Source organism: Ochotona princeps, chromosome 2 (genome assembly GCF_030435755.1).
Source record: "Ochotona princeps isolate mOchPri1 chromosome 2, mOchPri1.hap1, whole genome shotgun sequence".
NCBI lineage: Eukaryota > Metazoa > Chordata > Mammalia > Lagomorpha > Ochotonidae > Ochotona > Ochotona princeps.
This window is the reverse complement of record NC_080833.1, coordinates 102165237-102185894: the sequence shown is the minus strand read 5'-3', so window position 1 is coordinate 102185894 and position 20658 is coordinate 102165237. Positions and strand designations below refer to the sequence as shown.

The 20658-nt window shown below is 44.4% G+C and overlaps 1 non-coding gene across 1 annotated transcript; it reads right to left on the bottom strand.

Moving 5' to 3' along the window:
• Window positions 1–12523: 12523 nt before the first annotated feature.
• Window positions 12524–12589, bottom strand: LOC118758747 (small nucleolar RNA SNORD104). The gene has a single exon (XR_004995829.2). It is a non-coding gene; the product is annotated as a small nucleolar RNA SNORD104 (small nucleolar RNA).
• Window positions 12590–20658: the final 8069 nt, after the last annotated feature.

Genomic DNA, 20658 nt, shown 5'->3' with positions numbered 1-20658 from the left:
GGGAATTAGAGTAGAAATAATAAAGAGAAAAAATTGCAAAGAAAAGCATGCATCCTGGTGAATTGGCTCAGAAAAATTACAAAGAAGTGGCTGGAGAGAAATGACTGGTAAGGAAGACACCTTGTCCTCTCCCTGCCTCCTTCCCCAGCCCAAAAAAATGTCAATGTTGTTCCTGAGAAAGATAACAGAACATGAAGGAAAAGGAAAAGATTCACATACAAAAAAGAAGAAAACGTCCCTGAACTAAACACCAGAAGCTGTTCACTGGAAAGGCACATATGTTCCTGGAAATAGTGATGCAAAATGGAAAACATGAGGACATGTACTTATTTTCTGAATATCAAGATTGAAGTATTCAGTGTACATGTGAGCAAACAAGTGAAGGCAAAATAAAGTCAAACAAATAATCTTTTTGGTCTTCTTGGCAGCGACAGTGTCAGAAGACAGGTGATATTTATGAACTTCTGAGGGAGAAAAGTATGGCCATTTTATACTCAGCTGAGCATAAGGACATTAAATAAACACTCAAAACATTTGAGAATTGAAGATTCCCAGCACAGACGAACCTCTCCTGAGAAACCTCTCCAGTGATGAAGTCTAAACAATCAAAAGATAAAAAAATTAGAAAAAATAACAGTGAAAAAAATTAACTGAAATTAGTATTAAAACTTGGTGGTCATTGAACCTAACTAAAATACAGCTGAATAACCACAATAAGTGAATGATGGTATTAGAATGGCATACTTTTTTTTTTTTAAAGTCAGGAAGAAATGACAGGAGAGAGTGAGCTTACATCTATGAGTTCTTTCCCCAAGTGCTCACAGCAGCTGGTGCTGGATGAGGACCTAGGAACTCCATCCAGGTCTCCCATGTGGTTCCCTAGCGTATAAGAAAGTTATGTTCCTTATTTGAATGTGTATAAACATCAAACTAGATATGTATCTCTTAAACATGAGGTGTTATGATGCCCAAAACAATTGAACAGAGAACTGATTTACTGCGACTAAACATGGCTTCCAGCTGTAGCTAGAAATGTTTTACTATGGTTCAGGTGCTTTTGGACTTCAGTAGTAGTTCAGTAGTTTGTGGCTCTAATACCACTACTTCTCTCCATTCAGTCCACTATGAGGCCTTTGCTCTTTGAGTACTTGGTCTCTCTCTACTGCATACCATGTTTCCTGTGAAGTTAGCCTGTGTTGTGTCCCACTCCTAAGGCAGTACACTTGGTGCCAGAGAATTCTATCATAAATGCAAAATGCAGCATGCAAGTCTCAAGGCATCATTAGAAAGTAACCAAGCATCTTGGAAATCGTCTCTTTCCCCCACATTATTGGAAACTGAAAGTACTCTTTTAAGGAGAATTAAGGCAGTAGGAAGAAACTTGTGGAGGTGATGAATAAGAACATGGCATGGATCATAGTTTTAATTTCATGGCTAGATAGTTTTCTCCAAGCACGTCAGGTTGGATGCATTAAAGGCTGTATCTTTTTTATATCAGTAATACCCATGTGAATTGGGTTTTTTAAAGATGAGATTATATTTTAGGAAAAGTCTTCAAAGAATCATCAGTGAACTCCGAAAAGCATTCCTACTGAGCCCAAAGTTACTCAAGCCCCGGTTTGGGAAATGCCTTTGTGTTTGGGCTCATAAGGCAAATGTGTATGTTGTGTCATGTCAAAAGACAGACCAGGGGTTCTTTTTTTTTTTTTTTTTTGTCAAACAGGTTCCAATCCCAGGTCTTCCAGCTGGGCAAGTTGGAATTATTTATTCAATTATTTGATTTTGGAATAGACAGATGAAAGCTTCTATCTGATGGTCCATTTCCTACAACAGCCAGGGTAAATCCAGAAGCCTGGAATAAAATCTGGGTTTTGCTCAGGGGTGGCAAGGATTGATATCTGCTGACTCCCAGGGTATGCATTAGCAGGCAATTGGAATGGACCCTGAACTGGTAATCCAGCCCAGGCATTCTGATACCGGAGGTAGACAACCATGGGGTAGCTTAACTGCTGTGCCAAACTCCTGCTCCAGCTCTGTGACTCTGAGTAGCTCATTTAATCTCTCTGAGGCAATTTACTCATGCACAAAATAGGAGGGGAAATGACAATTTTTAGGGCCATTTAAATAAATTTATTGCAGTTTTGTCAAAGTCATCAGTAAACTGTGACCTGTGTCCCCAAAACCTTCTACCATTTCATGAAAGAGTACAGGGAAGGCATTTGGTCTAAAGCCTAATGTATTTGGATGTAAACTAGAAGATGGAAGATTTCTCTGTCCCATTGCCTCTAAAATCAGCAAGTTGGGGTTCTTTGTTGTTGTTGCTGTTTTTGCTGTAAGAACACATCTGAATGGCCGCTCCAAGTATGTTGCACCTTGTGTTGTCTTGGGCAGCCATGGTCCTGGCATAAAGGTTTGGCAGAGAGCTTTGAGATCCTATTAAAATTCCCAAGAGTCCCACAGCATGGAGCATACTGTGCTTTGAGCAAAGAGGCTGGCAGCAACATAGCACATGCTGGTTCTCAGACTGCCAGGACCCAGACTCCCACACTGTGGCTGTGCCTGGGGAGCACTTCCTGAGCACAGAAGGGAGCCGGGCATGGTGAGGTAGAGCCCACAATATCCTGAGCACAAGTGCTCTTCTGTAGCAAGGGACAAATGCACGAATGGAAGGTGCCTGAGGGTGATCACATTAACCTCAGTGCAGTGTGGGTAAGCACAGCTTGCCCCAGGGAAGAACTTGTGTGTGCGTAGGTGGTCACCCCAGATGGGTACTGATTTTGGAATATCCAGGGATTGGGAGGGAGCTGAGTTTGAAAGAATTCTACTTGGGGCCAGAGCTGTAGTGTAGCTGGTTGAACTGCTGCTTGTAATGCTGGCAGTCCCATAACAGAGCGTGAATTCAAGCCTCAGCTATTCCACTTCCCATCCAGCTCCATGTTAATGCACCTCAGAAAGCAGCAGCTGTTGGCTCAAGAGCTTGGAAGACTCAGATGGAGTTCTGGGCTCCTGGCTTTGGCCTGGCCTGGCAAAGGCTGTTGCAACCATTAAAAAAAAGAGGAAGTTTTCTACTTGAAAATTTTTTGAACATGATGGAAAATATAAAGCAATTTGCACACTTACTCTTGCGGGCACAGAACAGATAAACCCAGAAGTAGTGAGCTGGGTTACAAAAGCATGCCATTTGCCAGCATGTTCCAGCATTGTTCAAACTCACAAATGAAATCTCTGCCATGCGTGCCTAGGAAGCAAAGTACATGATGTGTTGTGTACAACCCAACAGACCTTTGAAATGAGTCTCCGAACAAGGTCCTGCCATCAGAAATGTTAGGCTCTGGTGGATTAAGTCCTGCAGTAGGAGTCTGTAGGAAAGACTTATTGAAGAAATCTGTGTCCACCAAGTATTGTTGGGCCATCATGATAATTCACTTTGTGATAACAGTTCAGGAGGAATGAAAGAGGGTGACAATGCTAGGCATTCCCCAATGATTAAATCAAAGAACAAAGTGGGACTGAAGGCACCACAAGGCCAGGTCCTAGGGCGTGGGAAGAAAAAAATCTCCACCCCTGGTGTGAAGGTTTGGCAGGCAATGCATTTTCTTCTCTATTGCTACAAACTCTGTGGCTTCAAGCTGCACACATTAGTATCTCAGAATTTCAATGGGTCCAGGGTCTGCACATGTCTTACCTGGGACCTCTTCTTCAGTGTGTCACAAGTTACAGTCATGGTGTCAGCAGGGCTGTGTTCTCATCTTGAAGCTTGTCATGTGAAAGATCTACTTCTATACTCACTCAGGTAATTGCCAGAACTCCTTTTTGACTGTAAAAACAAGATTGTTGGGGCTGGCACAGTGATGCAGTGGGTTAAGCCTCCACAAGGTGCCAGCATCTCAAAGGCTGCCCCCCTTCTGAGTGCCAGATGCTCCACTTCCAATCCAGCTCCCTGTTAATATGCCTGGGAGGACAATAAAAGATGACCCAAGTCCTTGTGACTCTGCACCCACATGTGAGACCCGAAGTAAGCTCCTGGCTCCTGGCTTTGGATCAGCCTGGGATCCCATATGGATGCCGGTTCTAATCCTGGCAGCCTCGCTTCCCATCCAGCTCCACTGCTTGTGGCCTGGGAAAGCAGTGGAGGATGGTCCAAACCTTGGGACCCTGCACCCACATGGGAAACCCGGAAGAAGCTCCAGGCTCCTGGCTTCGGATTGGCTCACATGGGAGATCTAGGTGAAATTCGTAGCTCCTGGTTTTGGCCTGGACCAGCCTTACAGTCATCTGGGAAGTGAACTAGCGAATGGAAGATCTTGTTTTCTCTGTCTCTCTCTCTCAATCAACTTTCAAGTAAATGAAATAAAACTCGAAGAGGGACAATGTCTAATAAAGTTCACTTAAATTTGTATTGAGGCATATAATATTGAACTAAAAATGCCCACCTCTGATTAAAGTGGGAAGGGTCAGATATGAAGGAAGATGGGTGGGACAAATGTTTTCAGTTTTTTGTTTTCTCCTGTGTCAATATGATTCACACCCAGTCCTGGCACTTGGTGGTGAGTCTGGATGGCCTACATCCATTCTGATTCTTGTGCATGCGAACAGATACAGCCAGCCTAACAAAGTCTGGCCCACCCCCCAGAATGGCCTGCCCTTCATCCCAGCTCTCACACTCACCAGTGGAAGCAGCAAGGGGGTCCCCAAAGTTCCCCTACTAGGCTTGCTCCCAATCCGGGTAGCAGGGGTGTTCCCCAAATTCTCCTACCAGACCTGCTCCCAGACCTCGATCTCATGTGTGCTACTGGGGGCAGTGACCCTGCTTGGCACAGTCTGCCCTCAGTCCTGGCCTTTGCATGCACTGGTGGTTGCTACAGACGGGTCCCCCTTGATCTTCTGTCAGTCCCAGCTTCCATGAGGGTCAGGTGGGTTCCTGTCAGATGAGTTCTGTGGTCCAGCCTGCCTTGACCCATCACCACCCCATCTCACCATGTAAACAGACAGGTGTTACAGGCCCCAGAGGTGAGACCATGCATCCTCTACTGAATTTGTCCACAGATCTGGTTCTCTTACATTCTGGTGGATGCTGCAGCCCAGGCTGATAAGGCCCACCCTGATATGGCCCACCCCTGCTTCAGCACTCATGGGCAGGTTCTGCAGGTCAGCCCAGCCAAGCCTGTCCTCAGCTCCAGCTTTTGCAAGTGTCCATGAGTGGCAGGTCATGCTCTTTAGCCCAGCCCAGGTCTCCCATGTGGGTGAGTGCCTTGGTCTGACCTAAACATGCCCTCTGATTTCCCCTCTCTAAACCATTCCATCTCAGCTCCTTCGCCTACCTGCGAGTACAGTGGCCTGGTCTACAGAAGACTCCAGAAATCACTCCTGTCCTGTCAAACATGCCCTCAGTTAGCCCCCCTCCAATATGTCCCCAGGTTTCCTTCCCTGGTCAATCTGCAGCATCAGTCTTTCACCTGGTGGCCAGGGTGGCATGTCCTGGCCCTGTGTTCCCTGCATTTTCAACATACCATTTTTTGAAAATATAGAATAGGCAACTATGCTGACACAGTGGCATAGTTAACACAAATTTGGCATTAACCAGGCTCCAAATGCCCACCAGCTGCTTTTCCCCCAGCAATGTAACACTTGCCTAGCTACACGACAACTTTGGTAGTTGCCTGTAGCTGGAAGCACAGTACATATCTTAATGAATTTCCTCAGCAGAATCTGGCCCCATGACCAGTAAGGAGATTGAGAAGCAGAAGGCGACTAGTATCCTCAAGGCTGATTTTTCCCAGTTGTAGACCCTCCCTCAAGGTAATCAGTATGAGAATAACTCGAATAACATGTCTGAGTTTTAACTTTTTAGAAAAAGTTAGTTATTTTAAAAGTAAAATGGTAGAGAGGGATGGAGACAGAAAGGGAAAGGTAGGAAGAGAGAGAGAGAATCTTTTATCTCCTGGTTCTCTCCTCACATGGCTGCACAAGAGCTGGTACAGGCCAAAGCTAAGCTGAAACTCCAGCTGGATCTCCAACATGGGTTCATGGGCCCAAGCACTGGGGCCATCCTCTGCTGCCTTCCCATGCACGCTAACACAGAGCCGGATCAGAAGCAGAGTGGCTAAGGCTCCAATACGCTCCCACAGCGTAGCTCACTGTGCCTCAACATCAACCCCTAAATTCGTTTTTGTCTGGTTTCTTTCACTCACTGTCTTGTTGAGACCAAACATGGTTTTGCACAGTTGTAGATTGTTCATCCTCATGTTAGCAGTATTCCATTCTGCAAGCATACATATTTTGTTCATGCCACTGAAGACGGCATCGGGGTGGTTTAATAGGATTTGCGTTAGTTTGGTATCAGTTACACAGCTGCATTATCTGTCTCAACAGCAAGTCTTGGGGCAGCAATGTGTCAGTGAGAGGACTCTGAAAGATGAATGCAAAGAAGTTCCATGTGTTAGCCAGATGTGTCAAGTTGTCAGTTTTGTAGTACCTTGAGTTGCTCATCAGATTATGCTCAATAAAAGCATGTTAAGTCACCTGCTCAGATCAACAGAAACCTCACAGATTCCTGGCTCCCAGAACAATTCCTAATGGGTGACTCTTGTAGTTTTTCTTCGCTTCCCTTCTTGAGAAATTCCACATAGTCCAGAGCCGCTGATTATAAAATCTATTTACTAATCACAGCAATAGGCATGTGACCCAACATAGACAAATAAAAAAGATTCCAGTGTCAGAAATTCCACCATTGAGAATCAAGATGTGTGGAAACTGAGCTAGCAAATACATACCTGCGACAGGTTACTCTTAAATCCTGACTTCTGCAGTTTCCAAAATGTTCCTAGTTCTTGTCCTTCCTGCTACCATGAACAGCACTCCCTTACAGTCTGTTCAGAGCTCTTCTGACCAAAAGTTTTGGAGTTCTATGTAGTCATGGGATTCACTTGCTTAAGAAAATCATGCAACGAAAGCAAGAGTAATACTATGGCTGCTGTCTGGCAGTTATCAGGGAAGAAAATAAAGTATCAGGGAAGATGAAATTAATGGCTTAAATGTCATAGATTTACCAAAGGTTGTGTTTGGCTCAGCAATCAGAACATCTCTTTGGATATGGGAATCAAAGGGCTGGGGTTCAGGTCCTGGCTTTGCTGCCAATTTCAGCTTCGTGCTAATGCATTCCATAGGGGACAGCTGGTGACAGTCCAAGTACTTGGATCCTGGCCCACCACATGGTTGTAGTGCTGGGCCCCTGGCTTTGTCCTGGCCCAGCCACAGCTGTTGTGAGCATTTGGAAAGTGAAACAGCTTATAGAAGATCCATCTATAGCATCCTTTGTCTCTTCCTTAAAAACAAAAAAATTTTTCTTCTTAATTGTCAGCTCTTGTTTAGATCTAAGAAAGAATCAGAAGAGAGAATGGGACAGTTTTGGTTTGGGTGAGGCAGTCTGGTCCAAGATGCTCCTACAAGTGAGAAGTTCTGGGTAAGAGAGCGAGTTATGAGATACAGGGATTTGGTACCTGTAAGGAGCTGCTGAACACGCCACTGTCAATGTCACAACTTTGGGCAGTTGGGACTGTGGCTCTCAACCCAGGATGAATAGCCCAGGGAGAGGATTTTCTATTTTGAATTTTGTTTCTAAAGATTCTCCTGTTTGCCAGGATTGGGAACCATGGAGTTAAATGACCTCTGCAGTGACTTTGCCTGAGCTTTTGGCTCAGTATTTCTGTGTCATTCGTTTTCATGTAACATTAACTGTCTTGGATTTTTAGAAGGCCATGTTGCTCCAGGTAATTCTACCTTGACAGAGTTCCCTCTTGTTTCTGTGAAATATTTAGAAACTGTTCTCTGTAACTTCCCAGCTCTCTCCTATTTTTTCTCATTCTAATCTCTTTTCCCTTCACATGCCATGCTTATCCTGCTGGCTTTTCATCTCACTGCCAGCAGGTTCCCCTCAGGACACAGAGCCTGTCCTGGATTAGAGCCCCAGCTCTTACCACTGTTTACAACCAGCTCCACCTTACAAGAGGTAATTGTGTTCCACTCTTCCCAACGGCTTGTTTGCCTGGGCAGCTTGCAGTTGACTGCAATGAGAGTAATTGTGCTGTAGAAAGCAGCACACCCTGCAAGTCAGGCAGTTGAAGAGTCACCGGCTCACCCCTGGCTATGCTCTTCCAGCTTGGGGACCTCACTGGGTTGGGGGAGTGGCACTTGCACTCATCAGCACTGGATGAACAAAACTACTCCCATGTGAGCTACTGCTCCAGAATTGCTCAGCCTGCTCTCCTCTGCATTCTCTTAGCTCGTTTAGAGGCCCTCTTGTCCTCAGAATCTTTTTGTTCTTGTAGGTGCCACCTCAGGTTTTATGATTATTGACTTATGCTAGATCACTCATTTTTAAAAAGATGTATTATCTGTTTATTTATTTATTTGGAAGGCAGAATGACAGGGAGAGAGATGGAGGGAGATCTTGCATTGGCTGGCTTACTTCTCAAAATGGCTGCAATAGCTAGGATCCAGAACTCCAACCTGGTCTCTCATGTGAGTAGCAGGGGCTAAAGGACTTGGACCATCAGCGGCTACTTTCCCAGATGCATTAATAGGGAGCAGGACTGGGAATGAAAGCAGCCAGGACTCAAACCAGTGCTCCAATCTGGGATGCTGGTATTGTAGGCAGCAGATTAATGCACTATGCCACAGTCCAGGTCCCTGGTTCACTCATGTTTTGAGGATCACTAAACACTGAACACTTGGTTTTCTTGTAAACATTCATGGGGTTTTGGTTTCCTCTCTTTCTTACCTGGAGATTGAGAGATTTGAAAATAATGACATCACCATTTCCCCAGCAATCTGTGAGTTGGGTGACTTCCAAGTTTTATTACAATTATGAGGTTTCCTGGGTTCATTTACTGAAAACTGGGATCAAATTACGGAAAATTCTTTTAGGACACAGGGAGATTGACCTAGAGCTGTTGCTGGCCTCTCATGAGTTCCCTGAAGTCCTACTTGGAGTCAAAGTTGGGAATCACCTGTTCTTCAGTGACACTCTGATGGAAAACACTTCTTAGCTTCTAGTCCTGTGGGGCCCTGTGGCTTCCCCTTGGAACTTGATGAACCTTTGCTTGCTTCACACACCTCTGAAGTTGCCTGACTTTCTGGTCACTGTTTAACTCAGCAGATGCTAAGCTAACACACACACACACACACACACTTGAAAACGTTATCACCAAATGAACAACCGCTTTTCTGAAACGGCCACCCCCCAGAATAGGTTTCAGGATCCATGATCAGGAAACTCTCCTTAGACTGACCCATAATTCACGTGTTGAAAATAAAACAGTTTTCCAGAGGACTGAATTAGACAAAGGAATGCATTTATCCTGAATATTGTGGAAAGGTATATAAAGTACAATTTTCAAATGATAATATGAGCACTGTATTTGTAAAGGCTTTTGGGAGCACCAAGGGCACTAGGGTGTGTGTGTGTGTGTGTGTGTGTGTGTGTGCGTGTGTGTACAAGGAATTGGCTCACATGTTTGTGCTGGCTGGAGAGTCCCACATCTGCAGCTGGCCAGTTGGAGGCCCAGGGTCCTATCAAACCTGAAGGCTGAGAACCACAGGCTGCTGGGGGCTTCTGGTCCAATGGCTGGCAGGCTCAAGTTCTCGGAGGAGCCACTGTTTTAGTCTGTGTCCTAAGGTGAAAAAGGCTGATGTATCTGCTCAGGAGCCATAGATATTAATCGTGGTTGTGACAGAGTAATGACATACTACTTTTTTTTTTTTGCTCATTTTTTTTCTGAAATGAGTTGTCTTCAGTTTTTTTTTTTTAAAGATTTATTTATTTTTATTGAAAAGTCAGGTATACAGAGAGGAGGAGAGACAGAGAGGAAGATCTTCCATCCTCTTATTCTCTCCCCAAGTTACTGCAACGGTTGGAGCTGAGCTGATCCGAAGTCAGGAACCAGGAACTTCCTCCGGGTCTCCCACACAGGTGTAGGGTCCCAAGGCTTTGGGCCGTCCTCGACTGCTTTCCCAGGCCTCAGGCAGGGAGCTGGATGGGAAGTGGAGCTGCCTGGATTAGAACCGGCATCCATATGGGATTTTGGCACGTACAAGGTGAGGACTTTAGCCCCTAGGCTGCTGTGCCGGGCCCTGTTTTTGCTGTCTTCAGATTTTTAAAGAAATTTATTTAGTTATTCATATGAAATTCAGAGCAATAGAGGGAGGGAGGGAAACAGAGAGGGAGAGAGAGAGATCCTAAATATGTTGGTTATTCCTCAATGGTTGAAGGAGCTAGGCCTAGGCCAGACCAAAGCTAGGAGCCAGATACTGCACCCATGGCCCCCACAAGGGTAGCAGGAGGGTGAGTACTTGTGCCATCATGCACCATCTCTTCAGGTGCACCAGCATGAAGCTGGATGGGAAATGGAGCAAAGGACGCCAGTATTCCAAGCAGTGGGTCAATCCTCCACACTACAGCACCAGCTCCTGTCTTCAGAGTGAAAGGAGAACAACCAAGGAAACTTCCTTTGAGCAAAACTTTTGCATTTGCTATTCGTATGTTGTAGATTGTTTGAGAAGCAGCAAGGAAGGGAGGGCAGAGAGAGAGAGAGAGAGACAGACAGACATTGAAGAGCCAGCAGCAGGAGTCAGGAACTCAATCATGTACTCAATGTGGGTGTCAGGGACCCAAGTACTTAGCCATCATCTGCTGCTTCTCACAGTGCACACCAGCAGGGAACTGGAATGGGGCACAGGGCCAAACCCCAACCCAAGCACTCTGGGTAGAATGTGGGTGTCTTAACTCATATCTTAATTACTAGGTTAAACATCCATGCTCTGGATGTTTTAACTCAGAATTCCAGATACTGAATAATACTTTGCAGGCCCCACAGTTTTCACAGCAGTGGAGTCCAAAGTCCTGGTGCTACTGCTTTGCCATTTGTGTACACAGCAGCAAAGCATTTCATTTTTCTGAGCCTGTGTACTCAGTTCAAAGGCTTAAGCACCTGGTTTTCCTCCAGATCCTGCCAAACAAGAACATATTTCAAAAGGAAAGGGGAGAAAGCTGTGAAAAATTTCAAAAATTTTATAGGGATTTGTTTACTTGTAGTTAATTTCCAGACACAATCCAGTTTTATTGCTATTGTTAATTGTCATCATCAACTCTTCTCATTGTAGCTTTTCAGTTATACAGTTATTACTAATGTTGAAAATATTATGAATTTTTAGACACCGGTGTAATTGGTGGCAACTTTTGCTGAATCAGCAATATATTTAGGAAAATATATGGTCACCCCTATTTTATCTGTGCTTAGTGCTCCGGTCTTCTGAATTTGCTTCTTTTTGTATTTGGCTGCTTCCTTCCATTCTGTTTCCATCATGGATTTTTATGTACCTAATAGTACATGAGGGGTCCTAAAAATGCTCACACAAAAAATGTTTATTATGAAAAAAACATATTTTTAATTTTTTTGCAGAAGAATCTAAATTTATGGTCATGGTTCCATTTCTCATCAACTTTGTTTTAAAGATTTATTTATTTTTATTGAAAAGTCAGATAATATACAGAGAGGAGGAGAGACAGAGAGGAAGATCTACTGTTTGCTGATTTGCTCCCCAACTGGCCACAATGGCTGGAGTTACGCCGATCTGAAGCCAGGAGCCAGGAGCCTCTTCTGGGGCTCCTATGTGGGTGCAGGGTCCCAGGACTTTGGGCCATCCTCAGCTGCTTTCTCATGCCACAAGCAGGGAGCTGGATGGGAAGTAGGGTAGCCGGGATTAGAACTGGTGCCCATATGAGATCCAGGAGCATGCAAGGCGAGGACTTTAGCCGCTAGGTTACTGTGCTGGGCTCTCTCACTGATTTTTTAAGCTCTGTTCGTACTTGTCATATCCCTCCTTTTGAATGACAGTTTGAACAACAATGCAATGTATCATTCCTTTCATTTTTAAAATCAATGGCCTCATTATCTAAGTGAATTAAGTTGCTGTTGAGTAGTGCAGCAGTAATCTTTTTCTCTGGAAATGCTGTATTTTGTTTTTATTCAAAAGGTAAAGTTACAGAGAGAAAGAGAGGGAGAGACAGAGTGAGAGAGTTTTTCTATCTATTGGTTCCCTCTCCAAATGACCCCAACTGCCAAGGTTTTCTACGTCAAAGCCAGAAGCCCAGAGATCCTTCGGTGTCTCCCCCGCAGGTGTAGGAGCTCAAGGGCTTGGACCTCTGCTTTCCCAGGCACATTAACAATGAGCTGAGTGAGTGGAGCAGCTGGGATTAGAATTGGAATCCTTATGAGATGCTGGCATCATAGGTAGCAGCTTTAGTGGCTATGGTACAATGATGCTTTTTGTTTTGTTTTGTTTTGTTTTGTTTTGTTTTGTTGTGGTCCAAAGATTGTATGGAAGAGTCTGGTAGCTGGGTCAGGGAGGTACGGGGTTTTGGTGGCAGTACTTGAAGCCATACTGAGACTGAAGGAAATCCGAAGTACTTGGCTGGGACCTGCAAAAACTGCAGTCCACTTGCCTGCCTGATTCCTCTGCCCTCGCCATGTTTGGCTCATCACCCACATCAGCAGTCTAACGCATGCTCGAGATGGGATGTCATCACTGCTGGCCTCCCGCCTACTTGCCACCCTGCTCCCCAGCCAAGCACCTCTGGGGCCGGAACCAAAGTGCTTTTATAATACTCCCTTTTTTATGTGCTGTAGCCCTAGTTTCTGTTCAACTCGGTTGCATGTTCCTGGACAAGTTTTTGTTTTTTCCTCAAACTGAGAGGTGCCATCTTTCTTAACAGTGGAAAATGTGATCTGTATTAATTTTTCCAACAGTTCTCCTTTGGAAATTCACATTATTTAGCTAATGTTAATACTTTTACACTGAATCTTCCCATATATTAAAATTAAAATATATTAAAATGCAAATGAAAGCTCAAAGTAGTCGGATTCTTGGTACCCATGTGAGAGATTCAGATGCTGTTCTGAGCCCCCAGCTTTGGCTGGGTCCAGCTGTTGCAGGCATTTAGAGACTGAAATAGGACATTAAGGCCTTTGGAGGATGTTTTGCAAACTTCTTCCTTTTTTCTGTAGCAAATGAATAAGTAAGTAATTTTTGAAATTATTTTTTCTAACTCTTTAATATCTAACTCCAAATATTTCTTTTTTTTAAAGATTTATTTATTTTATTACAAAGTCAGGTATACAGAGAGGAGGAGAGACAGAGAGGAAGATCTTCTGTCCGATGATTCACTCCCCAAATGAGCCGCAATGGCCGGTATGTGCCGATCTGAAGCCGGGAACCCGGAACCTCCTCCGGGTCTCCCACGCGGGTGCAGGGTCCCAAAGCTTTGGGCCATCCTCGACTGCTTTCCCAGGCCACAAGCAGGGAGCTGGATGGGAAGTGGAGCTGCTGGGATTAGAACCGGCGCCCATATGGGATCCCGGGGCGTTCAAGGCGAGGACTTTAGCTGCTAGGCCACGCCACCGGGCCCCGTACTCCAAATATTTCTATTCTCCGCTTTTAGTTGTGTCCATCCTGTAATATTGCTTTGTCCAGAACAGTTTATTTCAACAATATACATAATTAATTTTATATGTACTTCTTAGTTATAATTGTCTATTGATGGCTTACAGCATCAGTTTTTCTTGTTTTGAAAACTTATCTTCCATTTAAAATAACAGAGTGACACTGAGAAAAAAAATGTCAGAGAGAGTGAGAGATACCTTTCATCTGCTGGTTCACTTCTCAGATGGCTACAAGAGTCAGGACTGGGCCAAGCCAAAGCTGGCAGTCTCAGGAACTCCATCTGGGCTTCCCATGGGAGTGATAGGGAGCCATAGACTTGGATCATCATGCAGTCTTCCTAGGATGGATGAACAAGTAGCTGGATGAGAAGTGGAGCAGCTTGGACTGGAAGCAGCGCTTGAACTTGAGACGCAAGCTCCTGAGCCATGGGTTAAGCTGCTGGGCCGTGTGCTGGCCACTGTGTTTCCCCAAGCACACTCATTGTAAGAGCTGAGACTTTTCTTGTTTCAAACATTCATGGCAGGGCTAGCAGGTGTGGGGTTTGCCCTCTTCTTTCTGGTGCTCAAGCAGATGGCTATTTTGCTTCAGTCCCAGGTGTCCCTCATGTTGTTTCTAAAGGTGACGGACCAGGAGAAGCCCCATAGTGGTGGGTGGTGAGCTGGGGCTCCTCAAAAGCTGTGTTGATCTCCAATGGTACTGCTAGACTCCCCCAAGAGAGCCCTGACCCAGGCTTCACAACGCTGTAATTCCAGGGGAAAACACTGAGCCTGCCAATCCTGGGGCTGCAAATGAAGGTTTGGCAGAGTCCCTGGAAGAGCAGGGTGCTGGATCTGCAGCTTCTTTCAGCAGGGCCCCACTGTTACCTCTGTTCTCTCATCCTCCACCAGGCCCAGCCCTGACCCTGCCCTGGGAACCTCCGTTGTGCTGTACTCACTGTCCAACTCCTCAGAAATTCCTGATCCGGGCTTTGTAAAAATTTGCTCTTCACATTCACACTTCTTGTTTTATTCCTAGGGCTTTCCAGATAATTTTAGCAGGAAGTACTCAAGAGTCTGTTCACCACATGGTCGTAGAAGAGTTTGTCAACACGGAGTATAAAGATGAATCATGAGAATTTCAAGGACACATACTTGAGATCTAGCAATAAAACTCTGAGAGCTCAAGATAAGAAAAGGCAAACTGTGTATTTGGTGACATGTTGTTTGTCATTGATGTACATGTGAGGACAGAATTTGTTTCAAAATACCTAAGTATGTGTGAAGAGGAAGGCTTGGCAGTAGACACCAGAAAAGGGTGGCACAGGGCAATGCCCTCTGTCTGCACACTCGGGTCATGGCAGCGGACTCCCGGACTAGGTCTCCCCAGTCATTTCTAGGTTGTTCCACCCCAGAAGCTGTGCAACATATCTAAAGAAATACTGGAATAGTAAGAAACACCAAACACCAGTGCTAGATGTTTTTCTTGTGAGAAACCTCATTGGGCTGAGCCCTTTCCCCTACTCTCCCGAGCACCTCTCACCTAATTAGTTTGGCATCTATACACGCACTAATCACAGGGATCACAGCTCCTCCCTCACCAGACCACAGATGTTGGAGTCAAAGGTCTGAACGTCATCCCTGGGCAATCACAAAAGGCAAGACTTGGCAAGGAAGAGCCTGGGCTAATCAACAACAAAATCACAGGCAACATCGCTGCACCGGCTCCCGTTGTGTAATCCACACAGTGGAAGGGCCCCGACTGGACTGTCCACAGCACCACCGTCCCAGCTATTGTCACTTAATACTCACATACTCACAAGCCAGGCCACTTTCCCTCTCAAGGCTTCAGTGTGTCTACCTTCCAGTCAACTTCATAGAACAGCTCTGAGTACAAATTGCGTGTAAGAGCACTGAGACATGGACAGAGCACCTCTGGGCTTGTACAATCTGCATATTTTTAGAAAATAAACAAGGTTTCTTTTTTAAAACTGTGAAGACCTCTGCCTCTGCCTAGATTTTCCCCGTAACTGGTTCTCTTTCCAGCATCTGGTGCTAGAATTCCAAAGGCTCTTTTCTCATAGGTTGAGACATAAATTGCAGATCTGCCTGGGAAGGATCACGCTTTAGTTCATTTGTCATAGACGGCTTGGGTAAATGCTTTATTGGAGTGTTCATGCAAAGTGAGACCAAGGGCTTCTGAAGTGAAGAGAATTAGACCTGATGTGGGCTAAAACGGGGCGAATCTAGATTTGTTTATGCTTTCCCTCTCTCAAGCAGCTCTCTTGGCAGAGCTGCTTAAAAACAAATACTGCTTTTGCAAGAAATCATCCTAGATGTCTAAACTGTTTTATTACCTATAAATCGATTTCTTTGATTCTGCATGTTTATCTAGTCCTTAACACACAGTTTAAAATTAATCTTGCCTTTCATTTACACTCCTGCTGACAAGTTGTAGTCCATCACTCGAAGGGCCCAAAAATCTCAAAGAAAAAATGATTATCTTTGATTAAGAAATATCAAAATGTGGGTTCATTTAATATTTGGGAAGTGGTGACTTTTTAAAATACAAATGACGTTAAGAAGCCACTTGGGATGCCCACATTTGGTATATGAGTGCCCGGGTTCAAGTCCACATTCTGCTGCTGATCCAGTTTCTTGGATCAGAATACAGGCCTTGGGGGGCAGCAGGTACTGGCTCAATGCTTGGGTTCCTGCCTCCTGTGTGGGAATCCTGTGTTGAGTGCTGGGATGTTGTCCTTGACCTGGCCCAGCTCCAGCTATTGAGGATATTTGGGGAATGAACAGGATGAAAAAAATCTCTCTGAGTCTACCTCTCTTTTAATTAAGTGAAAATAAACAAATAATTTAAAAACTAAATGTGATCCATTTCCTTCAGTTCTTTAGGCAGCTAATAGACGAACAAATTACTTGATTGTATTTAGGTACAATTATTCGACTATGCCAACTAAATTCCTTCACTTTGAAAAACTATCCCCAGTGGTGTTTTAATACTGTTTCCCTCAATTTTCACTTTGCATAAGGCATTCCTGGTACTTTATTAATCTTTAAATTTCCCTTATTCCCAAAGAATAACTCAATGTAAGGCTGAAGCATGTGCAACTGCCATTTCTTGGGTCAAAAAAATGGTTCATTATGAGCTCAGGTTATGTATAGAGTCCGATTCCTTGGTTTCATTTCAACCGCCTGGTAGATTTAAAGCCACAGATTGCTACAAGCTTTTAGAGACCTGTTTCCTCTCCTACAAAATAGACAATGACAGGGTGCCAACTTTGGAGAGTTTTGTGAACTAAATGAGATCATGCACACAGGGTGCTTTCCATAGTGCCTGGTGCCTGGGAAGTACCTAACACATGCTGGCTTCACAGAGAGAAGGTTATATGAAGTGTATTCTCTTTACATAAATAAAACAATTAACAATGGATTTTGAAAAAGAGAGAGAAGGCACTGAAGTTGCTTCATCCCCAGCAGCTCAGTGTTTCTCATAGTGCTTAATGTGTTACATGCCCTCAAGTTTGTATTCAGTTGGGTGGCTTGGATCTTCAGTTTTACCCAAAGGATCCATATGTGTCCATAATCTTGTCTGAGTATTTATGTAAGAACTTAATGTTCTAATAAGAAATTAGGGTACATTAAGTCTATGTACCTATGTATATATTCAAAGTATAGTGAGTTGAAAAAAAGTTCCTGGAAAATAGAATTTCATAATACGAACTTTCCATAGACTAATTTTAAGGACTGTTTCATTAGGATTTGGGATCTCTCTTAAGATAATTTTTCTTTCTTTTTTTTTTAAGATTTATTTTATTTTTATCACAAAGTCAGGTATACAGAGAGGAGGAGAGACAGAGAGGAAGATCTTCCGTCCGGTGATTCACTCCCCAAGTGAGCGCAACAGCTGGTGCTGCACCGATCCGAAGCCGGGAACCAGGAACCTCCTCCAGGTCTCCCACACGGGTGTAGGGTCCCAATGCATTGGGCCGTCCTCGACTGCTTTCCCAGGCCACAAGCAGGGAGCTGGATGGGAAGTGGAGCTGCTGGGATTAGAACCAGTGCCCATGTGGGATCCTGGTGCGTTCAAGGTGAGGACTTTAGCTGCTAGGCCACGCCGCCAGGCCCAAGATAATTTTTCTTAAGAAAAAATATTTTCTACACTCAATAAATGAGCAAATTAATCAAAACATGATTTTTTAAAAAAGAGTTTAATGTTCCTATTTGGCTCCATCCATTTTTTCATGAAATAAGGATTATATGGGGGAGTACTTTGAACACTCCAGAATTTAGAGTTCAGAGAGATGGGGGCAATTGTGAGGAGTGGGCAGAGATTGTGAGGTCCTTGGAGAAAAGAGAGAACAGTTTTGAGAGGCAGATAAGTTAGCTTTGCCATTCACTCCTGAGAGAGCCAGGAGGCTGATGGTTCAGGACCAACCCCGGGACTGACAGTGAAGAAGTCTTCTGGTGCCTTGGAGAAGAGGGATTTTGAAGGAGCTCTGGGAACAAACAAACTCTTCAGCTGGTCAGATGAAGAGAATGAGAAGTAATATTTGATAATAGATACTGATATTGCTATTTTGCTGTGAGGGGAGCTAGATGAGCTGGCACATTCATTAAGACAAGCAGATCTGAGAGGTGCTTGTAAGATGAGCTGTGCGAGAGCAATAGGTGACACGCAGTCAAGTTAAGGAGAAAGTTGATCACCAGGAAGGAGGGTAACTGCCAAAGCCCAGGGTTCATACAGAAAAGCAGGGGAACCATGGCTGAAGCAAAAACAGGAGTCCCAGTGACCAGACAGAGCTTGAGCTCATTAAGGTGGGTGGTTTGCCAAATTTGCTAGTGGAAAAAGGAGAGGTTCCTTTCAGAGTGTCATTGCTTTTCAGTGAAAAAGTGGTCAAGGTGATCAACTGAGAATCTAAACAAGGCTTGTTTGTGAAGAGCCCTAGGGCCAGGAAGACACAGATGGGAGCTTTCTCTTCTTACCCCTGCCTCTCAAATGAAAACATGAATTCTTTGAACTTTGTGAAAAGTGACATTTAGAGATAAAATGTATTTACAAAAGGAATTGGTATGCATGAAGTTGAAATTTTGAGGTGTAGGGCCTGGCGGCGTGGCCTAGCAGCTAAAGTCCTCGCCTTGAAAGCCCCGGGATCCCATATGGGCGCCGGTTCTAATCCCGGCAGCTCCACTTCCCATCCAGCTCCCTGCTTGTGGCCTGGGAAAGCAGTCGAGGATGGCCCAATGCATTGGGACACTGCGCCCGCGTGGGAGGCCCGGAAGAGGTTCCTGGTTCCCGGTTTCGGATCGGCGCACATCGGCCCATTGTGGCTCACTTGGGGAGTGAATCATCGGACGGAAGATCTTCCTCTCTGTCTCTCCTCCTCTGTGTATATCTGGCTGTAATAAAATGAATAAATCTTTAAAAAAAAGAAAGAAATTTTGAGGTGTATAGATAACTGTAATAAAAGCTGGAGGGGCCAGTGTTGCGGTGGAGCACCTTAAGCTGTAGCCTATGACATCAGCATCCCACATTGGAGCTTTGATTGGAGTCCTGACTGCTCTGCTTCTGATCCATCTTCCTTTTAGTTGGCCTGGGAAGGCAGCAGAAGATGACCACATACTTGGGACCTTTCCATCCATGTGGGAGACCCACATAAAATTCTGATTTCCTACCTTTGGCCTGCCCCAGCCTCAGCTATTGTGGCCATTTGAAGAGTGAACCATCAGATAGAGGGTTCTCTCTTTCTCTCTCTCTCTCTCTCTCTCTCTCTCTCTCTCTCTCTCTCTCTCCTTTCTTTTCAAATAAACAGATTTTTAAAATAGCAAGGACAAATATGACTGTGGAGTAGAAGACTGAAGTTAGGTAGAAGACAAGACCTGCTTATGTCTTCATGAACCATAGGCAATGGTTGAAAGGCACAAGGAGGTTATTTCACTTTAAGAATAAAAGAGCACTGGGTGGCAGACGTAGGGTTTTCTGAGATGAGAAAGAGCAGGAAAATGGTGTAGAAGTGTCAATGAAGAGCAGAGAGGACATAAAGCTTATTCTAAGCACTGTGGTGCCCCGAGTACTGGTAACTAACGGGTGGGAAGGCTAGAGGACGCGAAGAAAGCAAACACCACTAGTAAGTACTGCAGCTTCACGTAGGGAGCAAAGGGCATTTCAGAGAAGACATTGGAAATGAGGCATTTTATTGATGACAGAAACTTTGCAGAAGGCTGGGTGGGAGGACATGGAGTGACAGAGCAGGTGGAAGCTGCAAATAGAACAGGAAAGTATTGAGAAACATGTAGATAAGAAGCTGAAGAGCACAAAGACCCAGGACTCCTGAACTTCTGGGGGTTCCTGGCTGTTGCAGGAAAATGAAGTTAACTCATTCCTTTCTATGTGTTCTCCAGAGCCACAGGCGTGTTAACTCTGTCGATAACAAGTGAACACGTGGTCCTCAGAAAGACAGAGATCAGTGCCACCCAAGAGAGGGTCAGAGTGATTCACTGGGAAGATCAGAAAGCAGGAGTCTTTTTATCGAGGGGAGAAGAGCAAAGTGGACCCACTACTGAGTGTCTACCCAAAACAAATGCACACGCTGTATGAAAGAGATAACTGCATCAACATGTTTACAGCATCCCTGTTCCCACTAGCCAACATACGGAATCAGTCATGGTGTCCATCATTGTATGCATGAGTAAAGAAAATGCAGTGTGTGTGTGTGTGTGTGTGTGTGTGTGTATATGTGTGTGTGTATGAATTCAGTCATAAAAAATGGAATTCTACCATTTGCATCAAAGTGGATGCACCTGGAGGACAACATTTTGAATGAAGTAAGCCGGATGCAGAAAGGCAAATACCACAAGCTCTCCCTTGTAAGTTCTAACCAGAATTAAAAAAAAACAGAGAAATGTCTATGTATACATCATGCATCACTGCAAATGTATTTTTTCCAAGCTTTGTTTTATATGTTTCTCAACTCAGTGAGTTAAGAATGTTATACTATTTTAGTTTTAATGATCTGTGATTATTTTAAAGTTTATTATATATGGGTGAAATGGTTATCTTTTTGTTTGATTATTGTATACAGCCCTTAACTATATTACCACTGAACTAGGGTCTTTTTATTTGTTGATCTCGCTATTGAGTGGAGACTTAAGCGCTTAACTGTAATGCTGA